This window comes from Arvicola amphibius, chromosome 9 (assembly GCF_903992535.2).
Source record: "Arvicola amphibius chromosome 9, mArvAmp1.2, whole genome shotgun sequence".
NCBI classification, from domain to species: domain Eukaryota; kingdom Metazoa; phylum Chordata; class Mammalia; order Rodentia; family Cricetidae; genus Arvicola; species Arvicola amphibius.
Genome location: NC_052055.2, coordinates 122,626,521 through 122,643,439, shown reverse-complemented (window position 1 = coordinate 122,643,439; position 16,919 = coordinate 122,626,521). Strand labels below are relative to the sequence as shown.

The window sequence follows — 16,919 nt, the reverse complement described above, 5'->3', positions numbered from 1 at the left end:
GAAAGCTTGACCCTCCCCCTCCCCTACTTTCTGGGAAATAAATTCAGTGATCATCAGGGACCCTAGCCTAAGCACCTCTTCCAGAAATGGGAGGCTGATGGTTCAGGACTAACCCACTCGACAGCAATGACAGACAGGCCGTCATCTCACGGGGCTGAAAGACATGAGTTCTCCAAGGGAAAGGATATGTGACACCTGGTGCGTAGGACCTGCAGGGTACCAGTGGGGTGGGAGAAAGCTCAAGACACCCAGAGGTGGGGTCAGAGACAGGGTGAGACCAGCACGGGAAGGCTGCACTGGGAGGGTGTAGCCAAGAGAAGTGAGCCAAGTCATCCACAAAAGGTCCGTGGGACAGACCTGCCTGCCATGCAGCGTAGGCAGGCTAGGCTGTGGAACTTTGCCTTAGGGGACTGTAAGAGACCCAGAAGCAACCCCCCTATCTTCCTTAGCTAAGCCTAGACATATGGAGGCTATGGAAGAAGTGGTTAAGTTTGGGCTATTGCAGAAAAGGAAATAGCCCCCCAAAGCTCTTCCCAGGAGTACACAGTCTAAGGGTTGGCCAGTACAAGCTGGACTGAACTGTAACTGGGGAGCTAATCACGTCTTTTCATCTTTCCTGTATTTTAGGGAGGAGTGGAGAGCACTGAGACCTTATTCATATGCATTCCCATTTAGCAGAATGTAGCTTAATTCAGGCCTCAGCCTAAAGGCAATGGGGAAGAGGGTAGGAGTGAGGCTCCTGTCAGAGACCAAGGCACGTAAGACAGTCCCCCTGCAGAAGCCACCAGAGGGGTCTGCACAGCCACTGTTCCCTAGGGAGCTGCCTCCACTCAACTTCTGCTCCCCTCAGGGCTTTTGTGACCTCCTTGTCTTCTTATGAGATCTTATGTTCCTTTGACCCTGAGAGCTATAGATCAGTTCCCACGGTAATTGACCACCTCTTCTCAGACTGCTCTGCCACCCTCGTCTCCTTGTTTTCTTCATAGCACTTATTTATTTGGACTCATCCAGCCCCACCCCTCTTCCCTTGCTAGCTGCCTGTCTCCCCCTTAGGAAGTCCCAGGCAGGCAGAGCCCAGCAGGGAAGGCCACATAGACAGGACCTCAATGAGTGTTTGTTGAATGGATGAATGGGTGGATGACAGCAGAAGGAAACAAGCTCCACCCAATCTCCTTGATTCGCATCCCAGGACTCTTCTGGCAGAGTTGCTGTCTTGGGAGAGGGCCTGCAGAGTCCTGGTAGAGAATGTTCTAGGCCAACGCTGGCCCTGCTTGCTCCCTGACAGATGGCTAGCTTCAAAAATCTATGAGTTGGGATTCCTGCTCCTGTTTCATATGTAGAGCTGCCTGAACCCTAAAGGTAGAGAAAATACCAAGAAATGTGGTTGTTCTCCCTCTGCGCAGGCCAAGGCCTCCTCTCTAGCGCCAACAGTGGAGAAAGGGACTCCACAGGCCGGAGGGGGAGAGCGTGGTTTCCAGGTGACTGGAAGGAGTAGAAGGAAGAAGGGATGCTGTGCAGAGAGTACAGGAATGGGCGACGGACACCCAAAGCCAGAGCCTGTCTGCTCTGCCCTTGCCCTGGGTTTTAGGACTTTAGCCCCTGATCTCTTTCCAGCATGCAGTGACCAGTTCTAGCTCACACAACCGTACCATCACTACCATCTCCAAAGCCCCAGCCAGCTGCACAATGCGAGGTCAGAGGCACAGAAGGCATCCCGCGATCCTCCCTCCAGGATCAGGGGCTATAGGACAAGAGAGGCTGGGGCTGGAGCCTGGTGATGGGGTGACACAGAATGGGGAATATAGGGCGATGGGGGGGTGGGGCATCAAACACATAGGAGCTTTAGCCCGAAGTGGGTTTCTACAAACGGTAGGTGATACATTTACTTGTCTTCCCTGTGTGTTGTTAGGGAGTCTGGAAATTTTTAAAGGATAAAAAAAATACCTTGAGTTGAGGAAAGCTCACATGGGCCTAGTCAGGAATATTTAGGCCAGAATGAATCTGCTGGGCACAAGGGGTCAGAGCTGCTTTTACTCCAGTCTCGTGTGGCCTGGATCTATCTGCTCTACACCCTGAATGGTAAGACCCGTCATGCTCATCACAAATCTAAATAGCACCCAAGCCGGAGCCTCAGTAACCTCTGTGCCTTACTGTGTACTTAGGGGACAGGGGCCACAGTTTTGGACACTCTGTGCCACTTTTGCTATTAGCTGTGGACTGGCACGTTTGCAGCCACCATACTACTGGTGCAGACCTCAGAGCAACTGGGCTGTGGGGCCATTGCTTTTGCGCAGATTGCCCCATACCCCCATATTCCTGTTCCCTGCTGTGTAATAGGGATTTAATCAATTAGGCCTCCTGCTTCCAGGTCTAGGGTCATCCATCTTCCATGCACCTCTTGGCTGCATGGGCTTAGGACTCTCAGGCCAGCAGCCTCTTCCCTTCACAGTTGCCACTACCTGCCCTGCCCTCCGAGATTTGCTCTCTGCCCTTCAGCCAGGGCTGCTGACCTTTCTGACTCATTTCCCTACCACCTCCTAGACAAATGTGAGGTCTCTGTCAATCTTAAATGTTTCTGTGCTGAGAACAGAAGAGGACCATAAAGGACACGAGGATCTGAGGACCTACGAGACTTGGATAAATCTCAAAAGGGTGGTGAACATGTGTCCTTGGCCAGAAAGGCCCATGGGTGGGGAGGCACGGGGAGGTGGCCCTGACTGAATTCTTCACAGGGCTGCTGGCTCCCGCTTCTCTGGATTTTCTTGACCTCAGGATACCTGGGATCTAAGTTTTCCTGAATATTGTATGTGGACTCACAAGCTGCAGGAAGCCACAGGGCTGGGTGGAGTTGGGAGCCGGAGACAGAGAAGCCAGCTGTCCTAGGCGGCAGAAGCTGGGGGAGAGAAAAGGACTGGTGCACGGGTCGGCCACCGTGAGGCCTGGGACCTCCAGAGTTTAGAGAAGACTTGGTGAGGGGCTTTCTAAGTAGGTAGATGATCTCGAAGTGTTTTCAAGGAGAGACACCCACCCTGGAAGCTGACACTGCCCGAGACTCTTCCTGTAGTGGTGGAAACCAAACCAGGAATGCCAGCTTTGTAAGGAATTACTAGGAAGTGGGGTTTCTAATATGCAACATCCCCACTGTTCTAGTTTCTGGGGAGCCATATTTGTTGGAAGTGATAAGTGACAGTCAGGGATGTGGGACTGAAGGATGTCTAAAAAAAGTCACCAACCCCCAAGCTCCCCTGCAGGGCTTGGGACCCTGGTGGTGTAAAAGACTCCGTTAGCACAGAGGGGACAGCACACAGGGCACGAGCCTGCTTTGAGCTGCCCCCTGGCAACCTGGAGGGGGAGGCTGGTTGGCAGGTTCCTAGTGATCATAGCCAGGCTTTGAACTCAGCTTGTTTGGCCAGAATTGTTGTCTATTCAACTTACCTCCCTGCGAAGAGAAATTGTACAAGAGTGGGGGTGACAGGCTATTTGGTATTTGGGGTCCAGGCAGGCTAGAATTTCCATGTGCTAGGGTTGGTACTGTGGGGCATTGGCAACCAGTCAGCTTCCACATCAAACGCCACCTGAGAGCAAGTCCTGGAATTAAACCCAGACGGCGGGAGATGGCGGGAGGTGGAAGTGGAAACATGAAAGCCTCCCGGTTGTTCTGGAAACAGTGAGCATGGCCAGGGAGCAAACCGAGAGACCTCACGTGTGCTAGCTACATTCCAAGAGGTGGCAGATCTGGCTTGGGTCCTGAAGGGAGGCTCACTCCTTCCCTCCCTGTCAGAAGTGCATTGAGAACCAAACCCTAGCAGAGGCCCTGATGGTAAGAGGAAAGGGAAGCCGTCTCCCCGTGCAGCTTTGGGACAGGGAGAGGGCAACAAGGCCAGCTCAGTGCAAAGCCTGCTGTTTCCCACAGCCACGTGGGCATGGCCACCTACACAGGCCGGGTTTCCCTAACTGTTGTGGTTTGGATCTTAAATGTCCCTCAATGTCACATGTCTTGGAGGCTCTGTCCTAAGAATCCAAGTGTTTAGAGCTGGGGCAACTGGTTCCTGAGAACTCTGCCCTCACCCGTGGATTAATCCACTGATGGACTCATAGTTTGGTGCGTTTTGGGGAAGGGGTTGCCATATAAAAGCAAGCCCTCTTTGCTTCTTGGCTTCTACCAAACTTGGTGCCACCTCACACTGCCTTGCCATGATGATTTGGATCCCCACAGGCCTGTGGGGACAGGGCCAAAGCACCAAGGGTCGAAACCTTTATAAATCTCTGCTCCTTTCTCAGTTCTTCTCAAGTTACTCACGGTGTTTGCAAAGCTAGCAACCATCCTTGCTCCCAATGCTAGAGACAGGATGCAGAAGAGGCTGGCCACTGGCCGTGGAGGAGCCAGGGTGGGGGCCAGTTAGTCCAGAGGTGATGCAGCCTGCGTGGGTGCCGGTAGGCACGCAGCTCAGGACAAAAGGAAGGGACACTCCGAAACCCAGGACGGTAACGCACCCTGATGGGAGAGGCTTTTTTTGCTACATGTAGCTAAACTCTGATTCAAATCAGGCTTAGGGCCATAATTTTTAAGCTATAGACGAAATAAAGATATGTCATTTTCTCTGACCACGTGCTGGTTAAATGTTGGGACCCTGCCTGCCCTGGCAGCTGCCCTGGGATATCAGGAGACATAGCCTCTTCAGTTTTAAGAGGCAGCCTGGCGCCTGCGGTTCCTGGTCTTTAGTTTGCCAGTTATTTTGTCTGAGCGACAGGAACAAACTGCCGGTGCTAACATGTGGCCAGGCCCCCACATGTGTCTTGCCCTGAAAAGTTTCTGTCCTGAAGAATGGTATAAAAGATTGGCCAGACAGGTCTCTGCCTTCAAAGGGTGAGGTGGGTCTGGCTGCATCTCCCCCCTCCCCCCGTGCTCACCCAACCCTAAGGTCCTAGATGACCCTTGGAGGTGGGGTCAAGGAAGCCCCTCATTGGAGGTGGGGAGTCTCGGGTAGCCATTGTGAGTAAACTGGGAGCCAGGTAGCACATGAGCCTCTTCAAGGATGGAGAGACTTGAGGGAGCCCCAACTGACCGGAAAGGGCAAAGGCTAGGAGGATTTTATGGGGCTATCAAGTCAGCAGGGTATGTTTTTCTATCCCCAGTGGGCAGCCAGGATGTCCTAGGAGGGTGGGTGGAGATCTTCTCAAGGGCCTTAAGTGGTGAGCTAGGCTTAGCAGCCTGTCTCCTGCTATGTGGAGAGAGTCAGCTGAGGCTGGGTACAGCCTTCGGGACCTCACATGTCTTTCTGCCATTCTTAGCCTGTTGTCTCATGCTCACGACACCCTAATGGGTCTCTCGGCATCTTTCAGAGGAACAGGACAGAGCCCTGGTGGAAAGGCAGAGCGAGCTCTTGTAGACCTAGAACTTTCTGTCTCCACCTCATCAGTCAGAGCTGACCCCAGGCCGGTTCCATGTGCCGCCACTGGAGGTGGTGGGGAGGAGAAAGGGCTGATGTGGAGCTGGAGGCCCACCATCTCATACACTCCATTTCCTGGGCCAGCAGGTCCCTCTTACATAGGCCCTTCATGTTGGAGGCTGGGTCTGGACTTTATGTGCCTTTCTGAGGTACAGCATGGGTAATGCCTAGGTGTTCGGGAATAGCTGGGGGTTGGCAGCCAGCAGGGTGGCTGCTGCCTGCCATCACCAAGTGGCCATGTTTATTAGGAATTACTGAATAGCAGGGCAGTACAGGTGTCAGGACAGACCCAGAGAAGGTGGCAGTGAGAAAGGGTGGCAGGCAGGAGGCTTCTGGGGCCAAGCAGTCTGAGTCCAGACCTAAAAGGCTCACTGGATCAAGCCAGAGAGGCCAGAGTAGCAGTGGCTAGACAGAGTTGTGCTGCAGAGCTGAGTGACCCATGAACCGGAAGCTGTGGCTGGAGAGGAAGTGGGCCGAGCCACTCTGAATGGGTGGAGAGCAAAGGACCAGGGAGAGGCTGTAGTCGCCACAAAGGCGTGGGCAGCTGCACAGCTAGGGTTCCCTAGAGAGCCAGAGCCCATAGTACGTACGTATTGTAAAAGGTGGTTTATCCACTTGAAAACTGGGGCGTCCGGCAACAGCCCCATTATATGATACAGTGACAGAGACCTGAGAGGCTTCTCAACCCAAAAGGCTGGAGGCTCCATTGTCTGTCTCTCCAACACCGAGGCCGGAAGTTCCTCGGATCCAGAAGAAACTAAGAGTCTGAGCCCGCAGGCAGGTGATTGATGGCAGCTGTGGCGGGAGTTTGTACTTGGGAAACCAGAGCTATGTGCTCAGGTAGGCTTCCTTTTCTTCCAACTTTTTTTCCATCCGGGCTGCGTCCCTTGGACAGTGCCGCTCACATTCAGGGTGGGTCTTTCCCCTCAGTTCTGTCCCACTCGTCACTCCTCTCTGAAAATGCCTCCACAGACACGCTTGTTTGTTGTACCGGTCCCAGAAGTCTGTCATTTCAAGCAAGTTGACAAACCAAGACCAGCCAGTAGGGAGGTCTAGGCCTGAGCTGAGAACAGGGGGTGGAGCCTGGGGAGGTGGGGGAACCTAAAGATAGGCTGCAAAAGCTGAGCGGGAGGCTAGGCAGAGGCCGGGGAGGCCACCTCTACTGCAGAGGCAGTGTGGTTCCAGGAGAGGGCAGACAGGAAGCTTGGCTGAGTCTGGCATGAAGATCCAGACACCTCCCTGGGATGCACATGTGTAGAGACCATGACCAGAGGCAAAAGTGTCCTGGCAGCCAGGATGGTGGGTGACAGACAAGGCAAAGACAAGCCTTTGCTTTGGGGGGGTCTTCCAGCCCCAGAAGGGAGTTCCCTCCCTCTCTTGCTTTCCTTGCTGTTCCCATCAACCCCTGTGTGCCTTGGTCACCGGCCTCCCGCCCTGGCAAGGTACTGTGGACGGTTTCCAGACATGAGGTTTCAAGAGTGGCTGGGGGAAGGTGGTTGGTTAATTTTCCTCAACTAACTCAACTCTCAGGCCAAGGCAGTCTCCTTTTGTAGCAGCTCTGCTGCTTGCTCCCCACCCTAGCAAGCAGCCCGCTCTGGGTGGAGGCTGACAGTTCCCACGTGATCTAGAGAAGAAGCTCGGGGCATAGCCAGCAGACTCTAGCCAGGGCCAGGGGTTCTTTAAGATGCCCCTGTAGACTTTGTGCCCCAAACAAGGGGTCTCCCCATCAGTGTTGGGGGTGGGGGACAGGTAGAACTTTAGAAATATAGCCATGTTTCTGTCCCAGATACCAAAAAGGGAGGGGCTGCCTCCGAGTTCCTGGTTCAGGGGGCTGCGACATGTGACCTATCTCCACAGTGAGCATGTGCCCTGGCTGCTTCCTCTTAAGAACTCCCCTCCTTACAAGGGCTTGCATTCTGGCACGTGTGTGGTTCGGTGGGGCTGTGGACAGAGGCTACCCATTGGCCCCATGCATGGTTGGCTCAGTAGTTTATTTATAGAACTGGGGGACAGACAGGAGCCCCAAGCAGAGCTCCATGGTGTACCAGACAGAAACTGAAGGCCCGAGGGCCTGGACAGAGGCTGTTTTAGTTTCCTCGCCTGTAAATCAGGGTAATGAGTTATTTGTTCACGTGTTCCCTGAACAGAACAAGTACCTCGCAAAGCAGGGTGCTCGCCTATGGCCTTGGGAACCCACAAGCGAGAGCAAAGAGCTCACGTTCCTGTACCGGATGTCCAGCTGAGAGGACAAGAGACAAGATTAGTGCACAGCTAAAATTAATATGACATCCAAGAGCTTGAGCGTGACACAGGAAAGGGGGTGAAAGGGTAAGGTAACAGGGTGGGAGGTGGTCTCGGGGCTAGAGCAGGCTTCCTCTAAGCTGGACTGGACCAGAGGAAGAGGTGCAGCCGCGTGAATGTGAGAGAAGCGCTCTGGCAGAGGGGACAGCAAGCCTTGGCCTAGCTGTCTGGTTAGTGCAGGGTGTATCAGAGGCAGGGGAATGACGAAATCAGACCTCTAGTGAAACCCTGGCTCAGCAGCCCTGAGAGGGCTCAGTCTCCCAAGCAGAAGGCAGAGACTCAGGGGGTATGGGGTGGCAGAGGGAGAGGATGGCAGAAAGCAGGGGCAGAGATGGGCCTGGCAGCTGGGCTCTTCTCTGAGGATGGAGGGATGCACTCCCTCTCCAGAAACTAACTGGTCTGCAGGAGCTCGTGATCTGCTTTGGTTCCCTTGGGATTTCACAGCACTGGCTAGCAGCCCAGAGACATGGGCCATCAAGGCAGCCCGGTGTGTAGCTGAGAGTTGGCCCTGGACTGTTGATTAGACAGATGTGGGGATGTAGTCAAGAAGCTGGAAGAGGAGGCAGGACCAGTAGCCCAAGGTCCAGAAGATGAAGAAAAGCTAGGAATCTAATCCAGAGAGAAAAGGGGAGGAACCCATGGCTGACCATGGTGACATTTGCTTGGTGGGGTAGAATCAGCCAGAGGTGGTGTCAGCTGGATACTGTCGTTGTGGGTGGCCAGGAGAAATTAACCATGTGTCTCACACTACCCTCCAATTACCTAAACCCCAGATGCTTGGCCGGTGCTGTTGTGGGCCCTGAGACCTTCTCTTTGATGTCCATTAGTATCCCAAAAAGAAACGGAGAGGAGCAAAATGTTTGTGTTTGCTTGAACAGACATGAAATGAGATACAGTCACTTGTGGCTTCTTAACAACCAGAAATTTCCACAAGGCTCTTTGTGTTGCTGGGGCAGAGAAAGATGAGAAGAATAAGAAGCATTTATTTAGTGCCTACTATGTACCCTGTTTTCCAGTGGCAACCACCAACTGTCCGTACCCTGCCCATTACTTCTGGGCCACTGAGTGGGCAGCTTGCCTTGTTGAAGAGGGAAAAGCCATCGTGGAAAACACAGTTGGTCCAGAGACATCCTTGACACTAGCTGGGTACAAAGGCAGATGGGTGTGTGATGCTGGTGTCCCCTGCTTCTCCCGCTGAGTCAAAGCAGGGAGATAGCCCAATATGGCATCTATATGGAGGAGAAGGGATAGCAGGACCATGGGTGTGTGAGGACATAGTCACCCACAGTCCTAATGCCCTCCCTTGGTTCACGATCCTTATGCACTGAAGCCGAGATGCTAGTCTTGAAAATAGAGAGGGTACTGGGGGGCCTAGGACAATCCCAGATGGGTGGGTGGTTCCTAGCTCTGCTGGAATGCCCTCCCCAGAGCTATTCAGTTCCCCCACTTCCAGGGCCTCCTTTTGCCTTCTGTGGCCTTTCCCACATGGGCTCTCTCGGGGTTTCTGACCCCTGAGCAGGCCATGTGAACAGGTGCCAGCAGTGGGTGACTGACATCCCCACAGATTGCAGCTAAGGCCTGGGACAGACTCCCAATGCCGCCAGCCTCGCAGCTCCACTATAAAATGAATAGCATCTGCATTGGAGCTGCGTCATTGGCACATGAAGCCTGGCAAAATCTAATTGGGAAGCAAGGAAGTTTATTTTGGCTCATGAATCTGGAGATTGAAGTTCAAGATTGGGCAAGCCTCATTGGTTTGGGGCTCTGAAGGGTGGGCAACACAGTGTAGGGGAGCCTCACGGTAGCATGAGCCAAGTAACAGCTTTATCCAGAAAGAAGAGAGGTCTACCAGCCTGACTCCCCCCTGTGAGGGTGCACCCCCCCAGCCACATGTAGCTACTGCCGCAGGCCCAATTCCTAAAGGTCAGATGCTACCCTCCCCCATGCTGCCATCCTGAGTCCCCAGCCTTTAACACTGTCCATATTCAGACCAAAGCAGCGTCTCACGTGGGACCTTTGTGGGGCTATAAATGGATGTAACATTTTCCACCCTGAACCTGATGCCTGCTGCATAGTAAGTGCTCAATAAAAAGTGTTCTGTAACCTGCCATTCCACCCCAGGCTTCCGAACCAGTTCTGAGCTCCTGGTGCAACCCCGATTCCAACCTTTCTGCCAATCCCCAGGCTCGGTGGTCACCGTGTCCCGCTTGGCACCATTCTGTGGATCTGACATGCCTCACTGCTCAGTCCCTCCTCTTCTCCACTGAGGCTCCATGACTCCCTGTGCCTGTCCCCACCCACAGAACAATCCTATGGCCAAGGCCGTCACTCTTGGTGTCCTCAGTCACGTGTTCCTGTGTGGTTGGCCAAAGACCCCAGCTTCCAAGAAGGGTAGGTCCTGCCCTGCTGGTAGGGAGCAGACTCTGTGGGTGCCCTGCCTCCCCCAGATCTCGGATCCTAAGACTATAATGAATCCCCTCCCCCCACCCCCTGGTTTCAGGACCTGCTGAAGGAAATTAAAAGCACAGAAGCAGAAAGCCTAGACTGGCAGTCTGAGTGCTGAGAAGTGAACCCAAGTTCTACCTGTAGGATTCTGCAAATCCTATCCTGCCCCATCCCTGACTCCTGGCCAGAGCGAGGAAGCCCTGGCTCCCACGAAGGCTTGTCTCACTACCGTGGTCGGAGATTTTCGTATTTCTCTGGACAGTGCCCTTCCCTAGGTGGTAGCAACAAGGCAGTCCTCTGTAGTGCTCCCTGGCTGCCCTGGCCAAGGCCTGCCAGGGTGCCCTGCTAATTCACGCTGCCTTCTTGGGACTACTGCTGGCCCTGGAAGCAAGGGAAGCCATCCTGAACCTGAGGTAGTGCCTGTCAGGTAAAAGGAGATTAGAGCCAAGCCCACCAGGCGCTTGGTACTTCTGGCTGGGCTGCCAAGTAGTAGGGAACCTACCTAGGCCTTGGCAAGTGGTTGTTGGCCCTCAGGTTCCTCCACCCTGTCCTCCCCAGCAGGAGGCAGAGAGAGTGATGGCTACCATCCCGGACCAGGAGGTAGAAGTCACATAGTGGGAATGGTAAAGGATCATGGGTCCATGACACCCCAAGGCCAGCAATGGACTCCCCTATGCTGCAGGGAAGAAGACACTGTTTTGCACTGCTTTTGTTCTTTTTGGGTTTTTTTGGAGGAGGTGTTTGCAGGCAAATTTGTCCTGATACAGAGATATGTCTCTCCCTCCTGCTTGCTGCGCTGATGTCCTGTAGGCGGCCTTTGGAAGCCAAAGTCACTAGAGGCCATAGAAAAGGCAAGGGTGCCAAGGGTCCAGGCGAGTGCTTGGAGGTGCAGGGAATGGCGGGCAGGGTTTCCCCGGGGTGTGGGGTGACAGCAGGAGCAGGGGATCAGGGTGGGGACACTGAAGGGGACAGTGCGGAACACTTCTGATCACAACGGCTTTCCTTGTCTTAACCCTGCTGTCTCTGAGTCTTGACTGCTCAAGGAGTTGGCTGGACAAACTTGCAAGGTCAAAGAGCAAGAGAACCGCTGTCCTAAGACAAAATGAAACAAAGCAAAACAAAAAGGGTGGGAGGGAGGGGGACTTTTTTTAGAACTTCGCCAACTCTGACCAACTTGAAAAAATATTTCTATATCTGTCGTACAAAGGACTTGTCATGTGGCTACCAGCCCTGCAGCACAATGTCCCTCCTTCCCCTGCTCAACTCTGCGTCTGCGCAGCTGTGTAACCCCTGCAGGAGCGAGTGAGATCAAGTCAGGGACAGGATACCTTGCAGGTTAAGGTTTCTATTTGTAATTAAGAAGAAGTTCCTGTCTCTTAGATAGATGTAAACTGCAAAACATCTTTCACCCCATGGTGAACTGAGACTCCATTCACAAGGTGTACGTCCTCATGCCCTCGTCCTTCTCTTTCATTGTATTAACAATAGCCGACTCTCTCGCCCCTGTGAGTACCTTACCTCTCCCTTAGAAAAGACCCTCAAGAGGCCAGCATGGGCTGCTCTCTCAGACCCCGACTTAGTGTGAGGCAGCTGGTTGGCCAGTCCCGGGTGCACCCCAAATCACAGCTTGCTCTAATTGGACAGTCATGGATTTGGTCTTTTCTCCTCGAGCTTTTCAGGTCTAGCCCGAGCTCTGACACCCAGTGTCCCCATCCATCTGAATAGTAAGCCAGTCTTTGGCTCGTACTGTACTGGTACAAATATTCGTCTCCCACAACTTTGGCCTCAGTTTCTACTTAACGCCCAGGCCCCCATTGTCACCCAGTTGTCCCCTAGAACTCCAAGGGGCCTCGCCCAGCTCTCTAGCTCTTCAGAACCCAGTGCCCTTGAGGTGGAGTCCTGAGCTGCTGAGGCACAGGGGATGGTGCCTGGTGAGAAGGAGCCCTGTGAAGCGGGAACTGGGAGCAGAGGGTGCCTAGACCAAGACCCTCTGTTCTGTGCCCCTGCAGCTGTCTCTTCTCAAAGTCTCATAGCAGAGGCTCATCTATGACAACCAAGCCTGTCCCAGGGGAGGCCTCCAGCTGCTGTTGCTGCCAGAGAGGCCGTGGGCCTGTCAGCTCCCCTGTCTTTGCCACATTAGCTGTTTTGAAGGAAGGGCCACCGCCTCAGCCCCTCAGCTGCCTCTGCCTACCCCCGAGCACCCTAACTTCAGCTGTCCTCCCCCTTGCAGCTTGGGGTCAAGCTCACCATCTGTGGGCAGCCTGGGGTTCTGAGCCTCCCTGACCTCCAGATAGGACATAGATCCCAGCCCCCAACCCCCAGGCACCAAGGGCCAACCCTGTAGGGGAGCAGCTTCATGACCTTGTGAGCAGTAATTACACCCTAGGGTCCTCTGTTAATAACCAGTATTCCCCCGTCAGTGTGCCTTAATTGAAAATGAGTAGGTGACAGGAGTTGCTGTGAAGTTGGCTGGCAAGCCCTTAACGTGATATTAATTGTGGTAATTAGTAGTCACTTTGTGTTGGAGTCATCTATAAATAGGGGTCCATTAGTTTAGCAAAAGAGCATGATTTAAAACGCAAAGAAAAGCCCAATTAGTCAGCTAAATCACTCATCTTTCTGAGCAAAATCTGGCGTTGTATAGACCAGCAACCATTTGAGGGTACTGGTCAGTTCCAGGCCTTTAAGTGGACTTAAGTCTCTAGTTCTGTGATGTTTCCTACACACTATTAGCACAGCTAGTGGTCACACTCCCAAGCAGTTCCTCCCTCTGCTTTCTGATTGGTTTCCTCTAGTGGCACGGAAGTACGTCTTAAAGAAAGAGTAGCACAGTGCATGCCAAGACTGGGATCCTGGGTGGTGGAGAGTGGGCTTCTCTCTTTAAATGCAGCTCTTGACAGTCCAGTCAGACTGAGCCACCAACACCAAGTGTCCTGTGACCCAAACGGACTTTGTGAGAACAATTCTTCACAGACTTGAGGCACACACTGAAGGTGGACCCAGTATTCCTCACAGCCTTGGGGTGCAGAGTAAAGGAGCAGCTGGAAGGCCTGAGAAGACTTGACTGCAAGGCTGGGGTTGGGGCGGCGAGATCCCCAATACTTTTGTCTGGGGAAACACAGGTGGGGAGACTGCTGAGACGCTACCACCTGGGACACAGGTCATGCCAGCTGAGGCAAACTCCACCCCCTCGCCCACAGTCTGCCTACTCACCCCTCAAAAGGCCACCATTCCTGTGAGGCCCCCTGAGGTTGCTTTTTCTGGAATTTGTGTTTTATCAAGAGAGGCAGCAGCTGTTTCTGAGCATAGTAAGAAGAGAAGTTGTCCACTCTTCCCCAGCTAAGGAGCAGGGAGCTGTCCTTCATCGGTCTTTCTCCAGTGACTCAGCGTTTGTAACAGGTGGTCGGGCTTGCTATTTTGAATGTCCTATTTGATAAAATAAAACATTGGCAACCCTATGTTGGTCCCAAAAATACCTTTTGGAGATTTTTGCCAGGGAATGAAATCCAAGTGTCTGGGACCGCAGAGCTAAATGGCTGAATCAGGAACCTGAGACTGAATGAGTCATAGCTGTGTGCATGAAGGATGAACGTGTGATCACTCGTGTGTGCGTGCATGCATCTGTTGGGGGGGGGGGGGCTGGTGAAATAAGGACATTATTGTTCAGGATTTCCCAGGAAGATAATTCAGGGTGGCCTGAGGATTACGCGGAGGCCTGGGGGTCGTCCTCCATCCACGTTGTTGTCTTACCCTTGAGGAGAAACTGAGTCTCAGTTTACTGTCCCAAGCCACACAGTGAGCAGACAGTCCAGGCTCTAACCATTGCACACTGGCAACCTACCTTCCCAGCTGGAGAGCATCTGCACAAAGATTGGAAGAGACAGACGTGGGGAAAATTGAACCTGCTTGTCTCGCTCCCAAAAAGGGAAAAAACCAGGACAGCTGACGATGATTCAGGCCGTACGCAAAATGTGCCGTTTCAGTCAGGCAGCGGGTACAGTGTACTCGGGACTAGGGCACCCACCAAACCTGAGCCAGCCTGGTTAAGTGGGGGGAGGGGACAGGGAGGCAGGGGCATGGAGCTAACAAAGACAGACACAAGAGCTGAAACTAGAAAACCCTGAGGAAAACAAGGGAAGTCTCCCTGTTGTCTGCTGTTCAGATCTGGAATGTTCTGCAAAGGCCAATGTGTTAAAAGCTTGGTCCCCAGCTTGCCACAAGCCTTAGAGGAGGTGTGCAGCCATCTGGGTCGCAGGGGGGATGGTTTCGCACACATGCTCCCACCATTATGAGCTGTCCACCCCAATAGAGGTCTAAAGCCAATGAGCCCACCCAGAGGTTCCAGCCTCTTTGAGACACTCTTGCACAGTCAGGCCAGACTTGAATTCTTTACCCTCCTCCTCCTCCACCTCCTGAGTACAGGGATTATAGGATTATACCATCATATGCGACTCTAAAACTTGATAACTCGGTTGTGCCAGATATTTGTTGTGGCAGGAAGAAAGCTGACTGAAGGAATCTCCACTATGATAACTCAATGGCACGAGCAACAAAGAAAAGAGATCAAGCTGACCGGTGGGACTTAAGAGCATGAGGGCTTGAAAGACTCAAGAGTGTGAAGACACCTTGCGGAAGAGGTGGCCTAGCTGCAAATTACACATCTACTGGTGGACTCCATCTGACAAAGGACTCAGGACTCAGAAAAGACAAGAGGGACAAAAGATGAGCAGAAAGCTCTCCAGCAACCAAATGGCCAGCCAGTAGGAATAAGAGCAGGTGCGAAGCCTCATTAGCCTCCAGGGGAGTGAAATCAAAGCCTGCGGAGAGGTCCCCTTCTACTAGGATGGTGCAGTTCCAAAAGTTCTAGAAGTGTTGGTGAGGAAGAAGGGTCTGAACTCTGCTCGTGCTCCTCAGGTGAGAGAGAGGTCTCCTTGGTATCTGAATGGTTTCAGGCCCCAACAATCCCACCCCTTGGTGGATGCCCAAAAGATCTGAAAGCATGGGTCTAGGCAACAGCTTCCTCGTGGCACTGGGTGTAGTAGCCCAAGAGGGGGAAGTACCTCAGTGTCTGATAGACATGACCTGTTGTCCAATGAGCATGCAGGGTGGGCCGCGTATCCCCTGCCTCTCTGGGATCAATGCCCAGGAATGAAATGTTTTAGCTAGGCTGGGAAACACATTCCTGTGCTCCCAGAACCTGGTGAAGGAAGGCAGGAGGATCAGGGGTTCAAGTTCACACCCACAACCTCAGTTCACCTGATCGATAACTCATACTGAAGAATGTGGTCTTTACATGTAATTCCAATTGCTTCTTGACTTTTCTCTAACGCAGTGAATACTGATCACACCTCTCCAAACGCCAACTGGAGCGGTTCATTGCCATAGGCCACGATGCTGGGGTTTTCTATATACCTCCTTGTGAAGCCAGCAGCAGCAATGAAGAGCACTAAAGACACCTCCGCTTGGTCCCCCCGCTACATACTACACCAACAATAACTGTGCTTTGTGGGAGTTTTGATGACCTGCTAGACCTGCACAGTGCATCTATCTAGCTGTCAAGGATTCCTATGGTCTCTGACGATGTCATGGAGTTTGTCCAGGAAAGGTAAAGACAGCCTGCACCTCCTCAGTAAATGTGTGCCTAAACGCAGCCTTTTCACATGTCTTGTAGAATCTGTTACACTGGTTATCTTTTTTGGTAAACACTAAAAGTATCTGAAGATGGTCTTGATGAAATATCATCACGCCAATTGCACATCAGTTACTGATACCTTCAAGGTGCTGCTCTTGTGAGGCTGAGGCTCCACGGATCCTGGCACAGCCAAAGCTGGGTGCAGTGACCACCACCATCTAGACCGCGCGTCCTCGTCCTCACTGAGGATGCTTGCTTTTAATCTCAGCACTTGAGAGGCAGAGGCAGGTGGATCTCTAAGTTTGAGGCCAGTTGAGTCTACAGAATGAGATCCAGGACAGCCAAAGATACACAGAGAAACCCTTTCTAAAAAAAAAAAATAAAAATAAAAGAAATAGAATTTTTAAAAAGCCACATAAAATACAGAGAATCTGGACACTGTAGGCTGTTGTGTTGTCTCTCAATTGAACGACTGCTGAGGAAGGAGCAGCAGCTCCTAACACACATTGGCTTGTAAGTGCTGCTGGATTAATCCAACCTACTTATTTCAAAAATGCCTTGACTTCAAAATTTAAGTCAAAAGATATATTACTTTGGAAAAGAGGTTTTGCTTTTGTTTCCACAGGAAATGAGAGGCTGTGGATTCAATTCTGTGGACAGAAATTCATTCTGTGGAAAAGGTTTGATCAAGGAAGACCCCAGAAAAATCTCCGATGAGAATGGATGGCCCAGGTGCACCAACGTTTCAGAGCACCTCTGTTGCAGTTTCTTCCGAGTTCTGCATCCAGAACAGCTTCAAGGCTGCTGGCTGAGATGATCCAGCCTCAAAGAATACTACAGTCAGGACATGGGCTTGACCATAATCCTAAATTTTCTTTGGGTCCCCATAAGATTACCAGCATCCCCAATCAGCAGGAAGTAGCCTAGAAAACTATATTTTTTGGAAATGTGGACAGATTATAGGTATTTGTCATTGTTTAGGGGGGTTGGTTACAAGTAATTGTAATGGTCAGGAAAAAAGCTAAATAAACGGAATTAGATTCAAGGTTCATATTTTGAAAAAAAAGGGGGATATAGATATGATAAAAGGG

At 52.2% G+C, this 16,919-nt stretch overlaps 1 long non-coding RNA gene across 2 annotated transcripts; it reads left to right on the top strand.

Annotated features, from left to right (window-relative positions):
- Nucleotides 1–5,978: 5,978 nt before the first annotated feature.
- On the top strand, nt 5,979–16,799 carry LOC119823969. Of its 2 annotated transcripts, XR_005287003.1 has the most exons (4): nt 5,979–6,290; nt 14,678–15,110; nt 15,529–15,801; nt 16,454–16,799. It is a non-coding gene; the product is annotated as an uncharacterized LOC119823969 (long non-coding RNA). The 2 variants fall into 2 exon arrangements; XR_005287002.1 differs by lacking the exon at nt 16,454–16,799 and having other exon boundaries at nt 15,529–16,168.
- The last annotated feature ends 120 nt before the right edge of the window (nt 16,800–16,919 follow it).